Below are 11,344 nucleotides of genomic sequence, written 5' to 3'. Positions count from 1 at the left end.
GACTCATAGGTTCTGAGGCAGGAGGGGTGGGAATTTTAAAAAAGTCAGGGAAGTGTGGGAAGTGGGACACTGCAGCTTTGGAGGCTGAGGGAGGAGGCCACGTGGGCATTTGGAGTTTACTCCATGTTGGGCGCCAAATGTAGTTGGAAGTTTCTCTGGTCCCACCTGGCTCCACAGTCTGTGTTTCTCTGGTCCCACCTAGCCCCACGGTCCTGCAGCTATCTGCTTATAAAATAATCATTCAAAAGCTTATATTAATTATCAACTGTATGGTCTATGGCAGGCTTCTTGCTAGCTAGCTCTTTCATCTTAAATAACCAATTTCTATTCTATGTTTTGCCACATGGCCATGGCTTTACGTGCGTCCCATTACATGTTGCTTCTTGGACAACAATTAGGCATCTCCTCTTACTCTCTTTTCTCCTCTCATTATCTCTCTTGTATTTTCCCTCCTGGGTCCATCCTACCCTGCCATAGACCAGTGCAGCTTTGTTTACTAACCAATGGGAACAGCATATATTCACAGTGTACAGAAAGACATCCCACAGCACTATTTCAACAAGGCCACACCTCCTAATAGTGCTACTCCCTTTGGGGTTCATTTTCTTTCAAACTACCACACATGGTTAAGGGTCTGGTTACCCCACTGTGTCACTATGTAGAGGTGGTGGATCTTTTAGGAAGTAGAGCCTAGTGGGAGTGAAATAGGTCATTAGAAGCATGTCCTTGAGGGGTCTAACTATTGGGAGTCCAGCCCCTACCTCTCTCTTTGTTCTGCAACTGCTGTGAGGTGAGTGGGTTGCTCCACCATGCTGCTGCCACTGTGTACTACCATATTCTAAGCCAAAAGCAATGTGTCAGCTGATCATGGACTAGAACAGCTAAATCCGAGGGCCCAAATAAACCTTTTTGTTTGTTTGTTTCTAGGTTGATTATTTATATTTTATAATAGTAACAGAAAGTGGACACACCAATAACACAAGGAGCATTCCTTAATTAGAGAGAGGGTTTCTACCACATGCTTAACAGCAAATGAAGTATGTGACAGGGCTTGTTTTAGTTCCCCTCTTTAAAATTAAGACTGATGCAAAGATGTCTGCTGTCACTGATTTAACCCAACAGTGCAGTATAGTAAGATGCATAAAAAAGTGAGTGAAACTCTGATTGATTATCACAGGAGGTAACAGTCCATGTAGACTCTGGGGGGCACCTACAGACACACTGGCAAAATGAATAAACACTCGGAAGACTTCTGGGCTATAAAAAAGATGTATTACATTATACATTATATAATATTATATTATATTAGATAAGGTATATACTAAATATTAGAAATATATACTATAAATATGTTAGAAATCAACTGTATTTCTACATACCACAAAAGTGTTAAAAATAAAAAAAATTAGTATTTATAATATGAACAGAAAACGCAAGTTACTTGGTAATAAAACTAACCAAATTAGAGACCTTCCAAAAAAAAATGAAAAATTGTTTTTTTGTGTATTACAGAAGATCCAAATAAATGAAGAAGTGGGAGAAATCAATGCCATGAGGTACGGGTTTTCTTCAAATTAATGATACATTTGTTGGAATTAAAATTGAAATCCCAGTGTGTGTGTGTATACATGTGTGGGTATCCTAAAATTTATATGGAATAATTAAGATTCAATAATAGTTCAAAAACATTTGAAGAAAACGAACAAGATACTTAGATTTGTCCTGGCAAAACATATGATTTACTTAAAAAATCTTAATAATTAAGGTATTGTGAATACTTATGGTTGTGTAAACCAATATGTTTTTCCCTCCTCTTAAAAATTACCCTCAAATATCAACAATAACATTATAAATAAAAAAAGAAAGATGAAAATGGAAAGAAAAAAGACACCATATTTGAGAAAACCATAGTGTAGTTATTACTAAGACTGCTAACATGTGTAGGAATAGTCCAAAGGAGCTGAAATAGGAAGGAAGTGAAGAGGAGGCAATTAAGACAAAGACCCTGAGAGTCAACGTCCTTTGATGAGAAAACCTGGAAAATATCCTTTCTAAAGGCAAAATTGTTGTAGGATAATCTTTTTCTTTTTCTTTTTCTTTTTTTTTTTTTTTTACACTGTGAAGATGTGTCTTTGTCAAGGTGCCTTCTGATTGGTTTAAAAAAAGAGCTGAACGGCCAATAGCTAGGCAGGAGAGATTAGGTGAGATTCCCAGTGAGAGAGAGGAAGAGGAGGAGGAATCCTAGGAATCTAGGAATCACCAGCAGACTTGGAGCAAGTCGGATATGCCATGCTGAGGAGAGGTAACTGAGTCATATGACAGAATGTAGATTAAAAAATATGATTAATTAAGTTATAAGAACTAGTTGAAAACAAGCCTAAGCTGAAAGCCAAGCTTTCATAATTAATAATAAGTCTCCATGTCATTATTTGGGGCCTGGTAGTCCAAAGATATTCTAACAAGAAAGCTTACTACACAAAAGGATGTGAGAACTCCACCTCCCATTTCCAAAACTTGTACAGTAACCAGAGTTACACGGGCTAAAGAAAGGAGCCTCCTGGACTAGATCTGTTTGAGAAAAGCTGAGGATACAGATCTCTAAAAGATCCTCAAGGAGAACTCATTTGCAGAGTGGTGTGTTCCTATGGCAGCAGAGAAGAGACCTCGCTTGGAAACAGCAAAATCTGAACTCCATGTTTTCCTGCCAGAGAATCCTTCTGTCTGTCAATTCAAAGCTGAGGAAACTGGATCCAAACTTATTGAGGGCTAGCTAGGATCTTTAGTGTTTTTATCAGGCATAATAATCAGGCTCTAACAGCTCCAAAGATGTTATAAGAAACACAGCAACACAAAGCTAGTCTTGTATGCAAAGAAAAGAAAGAAGGAAGACTATGTTCAGAGGTTTACTGCTACTCAGACTCCCCCTCAGAGAAAAGCTTCCACACAGCATATGAAAATTGGGACCAAATATTTTATCATAAATTTACAACAATTTTCTGAAGCCATTGCCTCTTTAAGTAGTAAAGCAAAGATCCCAAGGATCACAAGAATAATAATACAAGAACTTGCAGGATTCAAGAAAGAGTTAGAAAAAGAAATTGCCCAGAGGTGAAGACAGCTTCACCTGTAGAAACAGTATAAAGGAGAAAATGCGCCTTGAGGGAAACACAGCAAATGATCTAAAGAATAAAAACAAGACAAGCTCACAGAATGAAACAGAAAGACACCTTAAAGCAGTATTTGAGAGAAAATAATTAATATAGAAAATAAGCAATGAAGATCCATTTTGCGCACTTTGGATTCCCTCAAGCAGCTAACTAAACAACAGTACACAGCAAATAATGAAGGGCTAAACTCATGAAGACTTTAGGAGGTAAAGTAGTCTTGAGTCTACATATTTATTTAAATATTAAGAAAAGAATCTTTTGCTAGCTCAGGTAATTTTAGGTCATGTATATGAGGAAGAAAAGCATAGACTTAGATTTATTCAGATAAACTTCCAACACTATTGTACATTTTATAAGTCCCTCACAGAAAGATCAAGAACTGGGGATTTTTATACCCAGTCCAACTGTCCTCAGACCTTCAGTTATAAAAGGTATAGGCAAGCACAGATGAACACGTATGATTCTTGGTCTATAAATCTATGGTTAATTAGGAAAATGGAGGAAAAACCACCCACCATGAATCTAAAAGCAGCATGATTATATTAAAGAAGAAATAAATAGTGCTCTAAATTATACGATTGATACATCTAATATAAACTGTGAGAGGTGGAACATTTGCTTTTTGTCTCATGTTAACTGAAAATAAAACATATTTTAAACTGACAGGGTAATTGAAGCGTATGCCCATGTTGATTCATCTTGCTTGTCAAATTGATAGGATCTAAGGCCAAATAAGAGACATACCTCTGGTGGGTCTGTGAAAGTATTTCCTGGAGGGATTAGCTGAAAGAGGAGACTATGCTAGAGCAGGCAGTACTTTTCTGTGGAGACCCAGACACCAAGAGGTCTAAGGAAAACAGAGGGTTGCTTTTGCCTGCCTGCTTTTACTCCCTGCTAGTGGATGCATCTACTATGTTGCTGCTTCTGCCATCCTTCACTGCTATCAGAACACAGCTCTTCAGCCTTCCAACATGGACTGAATACCAGTGGTTCCCCAGGAATGTTCCAGGCCTCAGTGCCAGATTGGGACAGCAGAGGCCCCCAGCCTTGTGCACTGAGCAAGCTACTTGGTTTACAACCTCTCTAGGGTACAGATAACCATTTTTGAACTCACCAGCCCATATTGTGTAAGACAATCTAGCCAATCCTCTCTGTAATATTCATTTGTTCTGTCAGTTCTGTTCCTCTGGAGAACCCTGACAAACCCTGTACTGGTTGGTTTTGGTCAACATGACACAAATCTAGACATATCTGGGAAGAGGTAATCTTAGCTGAGGAAATGCTTCCATAATACTGGCCTGTAGGCAGGTCTATGGGGTATTATCTTGACAACATAAATCTTTAATGATTCTTCGGGAATTTCACTTTATGCATCCCAGGCCTGCTCACCTCCCAGTTCCTTCATATTCTCTCCCACACTTGCAGTGTCTCCTCCAAAACAACAACAACAAAAAACAAAAAACAAAAAACACCCTATCAAATTAATTAAAAACAAAACAAACAAAAACCCACCTTGTTCCTCTGTCTTTCCTGGCTCTCCAACACCTCTTCATTCATCCTAGTGACATTGAGAGCTGTGATGTGTCATGCAGTATACCCCTTTTCCAATCAGCCTTACCCACAAATGTTCACTGCAGTGAGTCATTGGTCTGGTTCAAGACCTCTGGCCTCTGGCACACCATCATAGCTGGGCCCTCACCAAAACTCCTCTTGGGTATTCTGCTGTTGCCCTGAGTCATAGAGATCCTCTGACTATTGTCCTTCAGGACTACTCCCTTTGTGTGCGCCAGCAGGTCATACACTGGGTAGATGTTAGGGTGGGCCAACCCAAGGCCCAGGATGTGGGCCCGGGTGGTAGCTGAGCTGGTCAGTCAGGGCTGCTGGGGACTGCCCTCCTCAGGCAAGGGGCAGAGCCAGCTTGCCAAAGCTATTGGGGCCAGCTCTCCCATGCCAGTGGTGAGGGGTGGGGCCATCTCTCTCAAGTACAATCGGGGCAGGGTGGGGGTGGCAGATCTCCTATGAGGGGCTGAACAAGCTCTCCTGCTGCAGTGTCTAGCAAGGGGCAAGGTCAGCTACCCAGGGCAGGACTGGCTTAGCACAGTCCTCAGATTTCAACACACATGGTTCCTAGGCCCCCTGTGGTAACATGGGCCATGGACATCAACACAGAACCCAGCGCAACAGGCTATGGACCTAGACATGGCTGTTGGCAAGTCACTATGTCCCCGGTGGCAGGACAGGCCACTCAGATCAGTATGGCCCTGATGGCAGCATGGCGCTTGGACACCAACATCGTTTCAGGTGGCTGACTAGACCCCATGCATCTGCACAACCCTCAGTGGTAACAGGAGCCATGGACAACAACTTAGACCTTGGCTGCTGCGGGGCCATGGACTCAGACACAACAGCTTGGCCCAGATGTCATCAAGGCCCTTGGTGGCAGTGCAGGGCACTCAGATCGGCATGGTCCCAATGGCGTCACAGCCGTCGGACACCAACATGACTACAGGTTGTGGCCTAGACCCTGGGCATCCATGCAGCCTTTGGTGCAACATGGGACATGGACATTAACACAGAGCCTAGCTGCAGTAGGACTATGGACCCAGACATGGTCCTCGATAGCAGCCTGGGTCCGGATGTCACCATGGTCCCAGCAGCAGCATGGCTCTTGGACACCAGCATAGCCTTAGGTGGCTGACCAGACCCTGGGTATCTGTACAGCTTTCAGTGATTTCTGAAGCCATGGACATTAACACAGACACTGGTTGCTATAGGGCCATGGACCCAGACATGGCCCTTGGCAGCATCTCAGGCTCAGATACATCATGCCCCTTGGCGGCAGCACAGACCACTCAGATCAGCATGGCCATAGTGGTGGCACAGCCTCAGATACCAACATGGCCACAGGTGGCAGCCCAGACCCTGGGGGTCCTTGTGGCCTTTGGTGGCAGCATGGGTTATGGATGCCAACACAGACCCCGGCTGCGATAGAGCCACAGACCCAGATGTGGCCCACAGACCCAGCAACCTGGGCCTGGATGTCACCCTGGCCCTAGGTGGCAAGAAGGCCACCCATATCAGCCTATTCCTCACCACCTTCACTTCTTCAGTTCTGCCTCTTTCCATAGCATATGAACCATTCTGTTTCTCTTTCTCTCTCATTTCTCCACCATGCATTTGCTCATCATAATGGTACTTACCTGCTCAGCACTGCAAGGTGCTGGGTGGGCCCGTGGATGTCTTCACCCAGCCCAGACTATGAGGACCCAGGTTGGCCTGTGGGTGTCTTTCACCCGCCTAGGCTGTATTGTCTTGAATTATGATTATGTGGGAGGTCCCAGTTCACTGTGGCTGGGTGGTGCCACCCCTAGCCTGAGTTGTGGGCCTGAGCTGTGTAAGAGAGCAGGCTGAGTAGCAAGCCAGTAAGCGGTGTTCCTGCATGGCCTCTACATCAGTTACTGTTTCCAGGTTCCTGCCCCGACTTCCTCAGTGATGGACTAAGAGGTAATATAAACCCTTTCTCCCCAGTGCTCTTGGCCATGGTGTTTTAGTACAGCCATAGGAACCCCAACTAAGACAAATATAATGCCTATTTTTTTTTCTGTCTTCCCCATCTCAGATGCTGCTTTTCTAACAGCTGAGAGTTAGGAGCAAAAAGGTAATATGACAAAATCTGAAAGTAGGGGAAGGAAAGATGCACAGGGCTTTATTGCTTGCTGGAGGGGACTAATGAGGCTGTCTCCATAACAAAGTCACATGAAGTTGATAAATATAACAACAAAACAAAACCACAACTTTCTATCAAACAATTCCACAAAATTAGCAAAGCAGAGGGCTGAAGAACAGAAAATAACTGCAAGGCTGAAAGACATGCAGCAACCAAGGTCAAGCACATCATTCATATCAGTAAATGTGCAAAGACTAAAGCCATGCATTAAGCAAAAGGGGACAAAATCCCGTGCAGCCCAACAGAGACAGGACTAGAGAAAAGCCACTCACATAGGTTGAAATATAAGTTCTGGCAGGAGTCCATCAGTCCCAGCAGAAGGCACAAAGGGCCATCAGCCGACAAGGAGGACTTCTGTGCAGAAGCATCAAATGAGCCAGAGACAGGCACATGCGATGAAGACTGTAACTGCAATGGACGTATTTATGAGTTATCTAGAGCTGTCTGTCAAATTGCCCTCGGATTTAGCAGCTTTGGACAAGGAACCTTTGTTGGTTTGGATTAGGATTCTTGCAGGCGGCAGCCTAGCTTTGGGATTGCTGCTTGCTCAGGGGTTTTAAGGAAGCTCCTGGCTCAGGGCTACAGGAAACTAAGACTTCACTGAGACTGACATATTCTCATCAGTGCTTACTTATCTGATGGGAGGGAAAGCAGGTGGTGGTGGGAGGCAGCTCATAGTGAAAGCTGTGGTGCTTTATGTCACCCAATCTTGGAAGTGATATATCCACCATTTCTGCTGTTCTAGAGGTCATACAGGTAGATGTGGAAGGAATCACACAGGCTTGTGTATACTACACAGCAGAGGCCACTGCCCATTTATGCACAAAACAGCACAGCATTGTCCTCCACAAAATTGAAACCATTGGAGATACATGGGAAACGAGCTACAGATAAACTAGTGTTCATGGACAGACTGCCTGGATTAGCAACCAGTATACTAGAAGACAAATGGGTAAGAAAGAATTGAAGGTAGAAAAGCCTAAACATTGAAATCTCTGTTCTAAAATGGACAATCTACTTCTTAAAAACAGCTACCTGTAAAAAGAAATTCATGGAAATTAATGTTATGGCTGGCAAGGTGGCTCAGTGGTAAAAGCACTTGCCATGAAAACTTCAGGACCTGAGCTTGATTCCCAGAGTTCCCAGTGGAAGAAGAAAACCAACTCCTCTGACATCCATGGACATACCAGAGCAGGCACCTGTACACACACACACACACACACACACACACACACACACACACACACACACACTAAAATAAAATTAAAAAATTAAGACCATCTAGAAAGTCTTGATAAATCACAAAATGTGAAAAGTAGTGTGCATTACATTCTCTGATGACAAATTTAGGAAATAACCATGACATCAGAAGACAAAGAGGGTCCCTACCTGAAAATTAAAACGAGCAACAGCAGCAAGGATGGTGGCTTTTGATGGAAGACAACTTGAAGTTGAAATGAAAAGCATCTTGATAGTGAACACACTGAGCATGCCACATCAGAGCCTGATTGGTCCAGGAATGTTCCAGGGCACTTACTGAGCATGCCTCATCAGAGCCCAGGGTCCTGAGGGCAGGCTGCTGCCAATGGCTGCATGAGGATATGGAGATCAGGCTTTCTAAGAATTAAATAGTATCTATAACCAAGTGTACTCGCCTGTCCATCTGGTTTGTGCTCAGTGGGTTTAGAATTTTATCAAGGAACTGTGTTATGTTTTGAGATGCCTCTATACTGCTAAAGGGAGCAATTAGACAAAAGAAAAACATCAGAAGAAGGAAAACTAGGAGGGAAGATGTGGAGTTTACAGGTGAGCGTGTGCCTAGACCAACTGAAGAACGTGGGCTTGGAAGATGACTCAGTGAGGGAGGGGCTGTCTCTGCAACGCGAGGACCTGGTTTTTAATGCTGAGACTCAGTGTGTAAAGTGAGGCCTGACTGCATGTGCCTGCACCACAGCACTAGGGTGGGGGCTCACTGCCAGGGCACCCTAGCTGAATTGATGGTTCACTGAAAGACACTGCTTCAATAAATAAACGAATAAATAAGTAAATAAGGTGGAGGGGCTTGAGAGATGGTCCATCTGTTCCAGAGCATTTGCTGCTCTTTAAGAGGACCCCAGTTTATTTCCCAACATCATGTCTAGTGGCTCCCAACCACCTGTAACTCCAGGGGATCTGACATCTTCTTTAGACCTCCTGGGCATTTGCATATAAGCTCTCTCACACACACACACACACACACACACACACACACACACACACACACACACTTTAAAAAAGGAAATGTAGAGAGTGATAGAGGAAGACACCCAATGACCCAATGTCCTCTTCTGGCTCCTGTCTAGGCATTGAACAGACACATGCACAACACCCTCCCCCCACATACTTCACACAGTGCACACATACATGCACAAATTACACACACACACACACACACACACACACACACACTCCACACCATGTACACACAGATGCACAAATTACACACAGACACACACTTTACACCTCACACCCACACATACACATTAAAAACATAAGAAAACTTAAAAAACTTAAAGAACATGCAGCAAAACTATCAGCAAGATTAAGCTTGTTTTAATGAGATGATTAAACGAAGTTAATAAGAAATAATTATTTTTGTGTAAAAATATTACTACTTTGGAAGATATAATGAAAAACACGTTTCATTCACAGGAGCAATGGCAATCCACAGCTTAGAGTGAAGTTACACGTTGGAGCAAGGCCTGTGCAATGAAAAGGCTGAAACACTCCTCATAGACACAAAGGAAAACCTGCAGAAATGGAAAGACCATGTTTTTGGCCAGGAAGACTCAACACCGTAAAGCTGTCAATTCTCCCTAAGTACATTTCTAAATTTAATGTGATCCCAATAAAATACCAACAGTTTTTTTTTTAACCCAGACAAGCTGAATTCTAAAGTTCATGTGAAAAAAAATGAAGAAATAAAAACATTAAGAAAAACTCCGAAAAGAAGAGTAATATCAGTGGATTCATTCAAGCAGATACTAAAACATATTAAAAGTCTCAGTAATTGAAACCATGAGGAACTGATGCATGAAGAGCGAGACAGGCCAATCAACCATAATAGAAAGCCCAGAAATAGAAGCAAATATGCACGTGGGATATTAGTGTACCAAAAGAGTGTCTCTAAAATCAGTGAGAGAAATGATTAACTGTCCAATAAATGTGGCTGGGGTCACTGGTTGGCCATGTGGAAAAATGATAAAGTTAGCGTCAAACTTATGATTGTCTACCAGGACAAATTCCAAATGGATCGAGGACTGAGGAGCAAAAACTATGTCACCAACATCCCAGAAGAAAACATGAGAAAAGCCGTTTATAAACTCAGAGTAAGAAAGCTCTTTCAAACCGCGACTCAAGAAGAGAGGGCATCAGAGGGGAAAAACAGAGAAATTAAGCTACATTAAGGAACACTTTATATCAACACAGAGAGTGAAAAGTAACTAATTGGCTTGATAAACTCATATTTCGTCAAAGGACTGATTTCCCTGATTTATGAAGTGGTTTTAGAATCAGCGAGATAAAGGAGCAAGGGCCCAGAAGAAAATCCATAAGGCAGAGGCAAGCATTCAGTGAAGGGTCTGCTTGCTTGTGATCACAGAATTAATGCAGATTAAAACTATGCAGAGATCCAAGTTTCATGCGAGATTGAGAAGAAACACCCAAGAGCCTGAGGACATATCCTTTCTGCGAGGATATGTGATGGTTAATATTGCCTGTCAACCTGGTAGGCTCTGGAGTTACCTAGGGAACAAACCTCTGGACACACAGGAAAGTAAGTTTCTAGGCTGAGTTCTGTAAGGGAGGAGGAGTCAGTATGGTGGTTTCACTGAGAATGGCCCATAGTCTCATATGTGAGCATGCTTGGACCCCAGCTAGTGGAACTGTTTAGGAAGGATTAGAGATGTGACTTTGTTGGAGGAGATGGGTCATGGTGGGTGGGCTTTCAGGTGTACAGAAGTGCAGGCCAGACCCAGTCTCACTCTCTGCCTGCAACTTTTAGGTCAAATGTGAGTTCTCAGCTACTGCTCCAGTACTATGCCTGCCTGCCTGATGCTGTGCTCCCTGCATGAAGTTCATGGACTCACCTTCTCACCTGTAAGCAAAACCCTAATTCTATGCCTTCGTTATAAGTTGCCTTATCATGGTGTCTTCTTACAGCAATAAAACAGTAACTAAGACAGTTTCTACCTTTCTATTTGGCTCTGTATGAATGCACCACATTACTTGATCAGTAATTAAGCACTTTATTTATTTAAATTGAAAAAATTTTATACAGTGTATTCTGGTCACCTTTCCCCCTCCCCAAATTCCTCCCAGATCCTACCTACCTACCCTACTGCATGTCTTTTCTTCCTCTCTCTTTAAAAAACAATAAAAAACAAGTACTTTATTTTTAAAAAATTTTATT

At 42.8% G+C, this 11,344-nt stretch overlaps 1 long non-coding RNA gene across 1 annotated transcript; it reads left to right on the top strand.

The window, feature by feature from the left end:
* Positions 1-1,506: 1,506 nt before the first annotated feature.
* Positions 1,507-11,114, top strand: LOC114706640. Its single transcript, XR_003736547.2, has 3 exons — positions 1,507-1,556; positions 9,586-10,708; positions 10,937-11,114. It is a non-coding gene; the product is annotated as an uncharacterized LOC114706640 (long non-coding RNA).
* Positions 11,115-11,344: the final 230 nt, after the last annotated feature.

This window comes from Peromyscus leucopus, chromosome 2, assembly GCF_004664715.2.
Source record: "Peromyscus leucopus breed LL Stock chromosome 2, UCI_PerLeu_2.1, whole genome shotgun sequence".
Taxonomy (NCBI): Eukaryota; Metazoa; Chordata; class Mammalia; order Rodentia; family Cricetidae; genus Peromyscus; species Peromyscus leucopus.
The sequence above is the reverse complement of the archived record's forward strand: the minus strand, read 5'-3'. Positions and strand labels throughout refer to the sequence as shown.